Raw genomic sequence first — 4149 nt, 5'->3', positions numbered from 1 at the left:
TTTATAATAATTAATTAATTAAAATGAATAAAATAGTTAAATTAATTAGTTTATTTAGTAATGTTATAGACCTAAGCGTTCTTTCAAAAACACTCATAGAATTAAATCATTCAAGTGGTGATTGTGTTTAATGATAATATTTGAAATTTAAGGAATACTTTTTTCCTCATTATAAATATGTCTCATTTCAAATAAAGTCCTGAATTCATTCACTTTTTCAAAAAAAGTAAATATTTATAAATATATTTAATAAATTAAATATATAAAAAAATAACGATTAATATATTTAAAAAGATTCGTTTTTTTAAGAGAAGCTTCTCAATTTTTTATATAATTAAGAAAAAAGTATACTGATTTATTTCTTATAAAAAAGAACCAAAGTTACTACATAAATAAATGACAGCAACAAGTAACTCTACACTTGTAATCAGTCAAATTAAACGTTTTTTTTATTGCATCAATCAAATTAAATAAAAAAACAGTTACCATGATCGAATAACCGTGGAGAGACAACCCAGTTTCCTGTGATCAGATCCAAAATGAAAAAAATCAAGCCCAACTCAAAACGCATTGTCGTGTGTCGTTCATCCATTGCTGCGTTTTGTAGTGAATTGTCGTCTTTCCCAGGCCCTATGCATTTCCCATTGGGAGAATAGAGATCAAGCGCAGACATGGGAACTTAACAAAGGAAGAAACCCGAATTGATGATGGAGCTCACCCAAGACCAAGCTGCAACTCCATATAAGAGCAGCTATAAATATAATAAGAGTGATGCGTGTAACATTATTCAGCACACAATAATTTCTCGTGAATAAAAAATGTGTAAAAAGTTTAAATACAATTTTAATAATCTATTTACGATATGGTGCGAATCGCTAATAGTTTCTATGTTGTTATCTTTCGTGTATAATAATTGCTTTCCATTTTTAAGATCTTAAATCCCTCGAGAAATAAAATCCAAATTAGCATACACCATTACATATTTGAAAAACAAAACAACGAGTACTAAAATCTTAATACACACCAAACGGAGATACCTGTACTGTAGGAAACCAAAAATCTAACTATAAATCAGCATTAGCAATTAAAAACCAAGTGTCGTCTCATCCTTTTTTTTTTTCTCTTTATTTGGTTTTTATCTTATTACTAATATGAATAATTGAAAATCCAAAAAAAAAAGGATTCGAAGTATCCTTTCTCAGTTCTATTTGTTACTACCTCTGTTTCTTTTTATAAAAAACAAGTTATAATATATTTTAACTTGTATCTTATAAATGGGATCAGAAGTAGTACTTGTTAAACTGTCTATAAGAATGAAAAATCAATTCTCAAATATTCAAATTTGATAGTCCAGGAAGACCATCAGATCCATTTTCCGTGGCTATCACTACAAAACTGACAAGAAAGGCTGGTTGGTTTCGAATGTAAGCATTGATCAACCCGTTTCTCCAACCAAGCAAGTCTTCTCTCAAGTCTCAACACACCAATATGCAAAGTCCTAATGTCAACTTGTGCAATCCTGGCACAAGCCCGAAGCAAAATGTAATAATCAGCACGAGCAACATAAGTCAGGGCACCTTCATCCCTCTTCCTCACATAGTGAATATAATCAAGTCTTTTACGCTTGACACTAGGCGGAATATAATAAAATCTGTTATCCTCCATCTCTAATTTCATCTGTCTAATGGCTTCCTTGACATGAGATTTTCCTGAACTGTGCTCTTGGGACTGTCTGACAACCTCTCATGGGATTTGTTATTGCTCACCCTTCCAGGCAAGTCATCTTCAAGGCTGGTGTCATCATCAGGAAAGAGTTTTTTAAAACCTTTTTTTCTAATCTTTTCCTCCTTGGATGTCCTGCCAATGCATCCTTTATCCCTCGACCTCGGTTGGTTAAAAGAAGTATTTGACTGCTCTACATTTTCTGATGGTTTTGTATCCTAAAAAAAAAAAAAAAAAGGAGAAAGTTTTATACAACACACTTTGACAGGCATTCTTCATGATGTACTCAGGCAACAAAAACAACTCCCGGAAACTAGACATACCAAGGCAGATATACAAAAAATTTTAAAATTAATTTTATTTAATAAAAGCTTCCCAACAAAACATTTAGGAGACAATGGAATAATTTTTTATTTTTTTTTATCTATAAGCATAATATTTGGAAGAAAATATTCATATAGGAAATCTTCATTATCGTTATCTCCATAAAGTCTGCAGTCACTATATGAGCATCTGTTAACTATATGATTTCACCAAGAGAATATGAATTTACAGCCCTTCACTGATTCCAATTACATATTGTTAGAGCACAACAAACGTGTAGAGAGTGAAGGTACTAACAGTGAAATATCAGTTGGCCCATGAAAAAATGAGCATTACTTACAGGAATCATAAAAAGAATTGAGAAATTTAAAGATAGATAAATGACTGGCACTTGATTGAGCCCCCTCATTTCAGCAGGAAAAAAGAAAAGAAATTCCTCTTTTTATTCTATTTTGCACAAATTTGATTTGAGGAAATAAGTCCGTGCCAACAATAGTTCATTCATGGTATTTTTCTTGAATTTTGATGTCCTTTACTTTAGGAAACAGTGATGTAGACAATTTATTTTCCAAGCTTCACTGGGAAAGAAATTGAAAATGATGAACAGATGAGCCATGTCCCATAGACAAAAGAGCACAGGCAGAGGGGCTACTTCTTTATTGACACATCCCAGGAAATGAGAAGAAAAAAAAGTAGTTGAAACTTGAAAGTAATTCCAAGACATCCTAATTCTAAAGGCCTATGCATATCAATAGAATAACTAGCTCAGTTCTTTAATTACCTCTTCATTCTGATAAAATCTCCATAGGTATTCTATCATTTTTTCTTCCTCGTGATTCCCATAAGATGGTTCTGATCCAGCAAAGACAACATCCCTACAGTATTTGAGATATGTAGCCAAGTCCTTTGAATACCCTGTCCATAAATACTGGATGTTAGATAGCCATTTAATTGTTCTATCAAACTTAATATGTAAACTTATTTGTTAAAAAAAGGTTCATCATCAGTTGCAAAATGGATTGAAAATAGATAAGGCTTAACATTACAAGGCCAGAATGTGACTTAAATTAAAAATACATAATGAGTTTGACATATTGAAGGCTTATTTGAAATAATTAACTTAATTTATATAAAAATTTGACTACTTATAATCTATTTTTTGGAATAGACTCACAAACAAAGCAGAGCCTATAGTATATTAATAAAAAGGAAACAAGAAGAGACATGAGAGACTAAATCAAACTCATGGGTATACATAAAAAAACAAAACCTACAATATAAAAAAAAACAAAAAAAACCTATAAAAAGGTAATCCTAATCTATCTTTATTGAAGTCCTCCAAATAGGAAGATGAGACATTGTCAAACCAAAAAAAAGAATCTGACAGACCAACAATTTTTTTAAAGGACTTATTTTATGATAATTTAACACTAAAATAAATATAGAATTATGTATATTAGATTATATAAGAATCAAAGTTAATATTTTTTTTATCATTGTCATTATTTATTATTTTTCTCGGGTATTGTCTCCGTACTTGTTTTGCCTCCATACTTTTAAAACATTGTATATCCTACCCCATTCTTTCATATTATTACATATTTTTACAATATGGTACATTTTAGACCCTAATTACATGATATATGTTAGTGTTCATCATTTATCTATGTTTTTGTTGTTGAGCAACATATAGGTATAAAATAGTTTTTGTCAGTCACTCATCTTCGTCGAGAACTGTTATTACACACCAGATGAGTATTTTTGGGGAAGATGGTATAAGCACTTATTCGCCAGTTCTGATTCCCGCAAATTCCACAGAAAATGCATTGCCGCTTCTTCGACAACCCAAATTGGAACCACCTTGGGGTGAATAGCCAAATCCGTCAATCAAGATGTATGACGCTAACAAATTGATTCTAAAGATGAAAAAATTTAAATATAATTCTTATATATACAAAAAAGCAAAAAAATAGTACTTCAGTGGGTCACAATAACACACTTTGGGAAGCGAATTTAACTATTAAGCCTTGTTTTAATAAATAAAAAAAACGTCATAATAAGTGAACCGGTCCGGGTCACAAGTGCCTCTCTAATATCAAATAT

The 4149-nt window shown here is 30.9% G+C and overlaps 1 long non-coding RNA gene across 1 annotated transcript; it reads right to left on the bottom strand.

Annotated features, from left to right (window-relative positions):
* Positions 1-1328: 1328 nt before the first annotated feature.
* LOC114379679 lies at positions 1329-3073 on the bottom strand. The gene is made up of 2 exons (XR_003659556.1): positions 2828-3073; positions 1329-1940 (listed from the first exon to the last, which is right to left on the bottom strand). It is a non-coding gene; the product is annotated as an uncharacterized LOC114379679 (long non-coding RNA).
* Between the last annotated feature and the right edge of the window lie 1076 nt (positions 3074-4149).

This window comes from Glycine soja, chromosome 12, assembly GCF_004193775.1.
Source record: "Glycine soja cultivar W05 chromosome 12, ASM419377v2, whole genome shotgun sequence".
Lineage (NCBI taxonomy): Eukaryota > Viridiplantae > Streptophyta > Magnoliopsida > Fabales > Fabaceae > Glycine > Glycine soja.
Note: the sequence above shows the minus strand (reverse complement) of the source record. Positions and strands in the feature narration are given on the sequence as shown.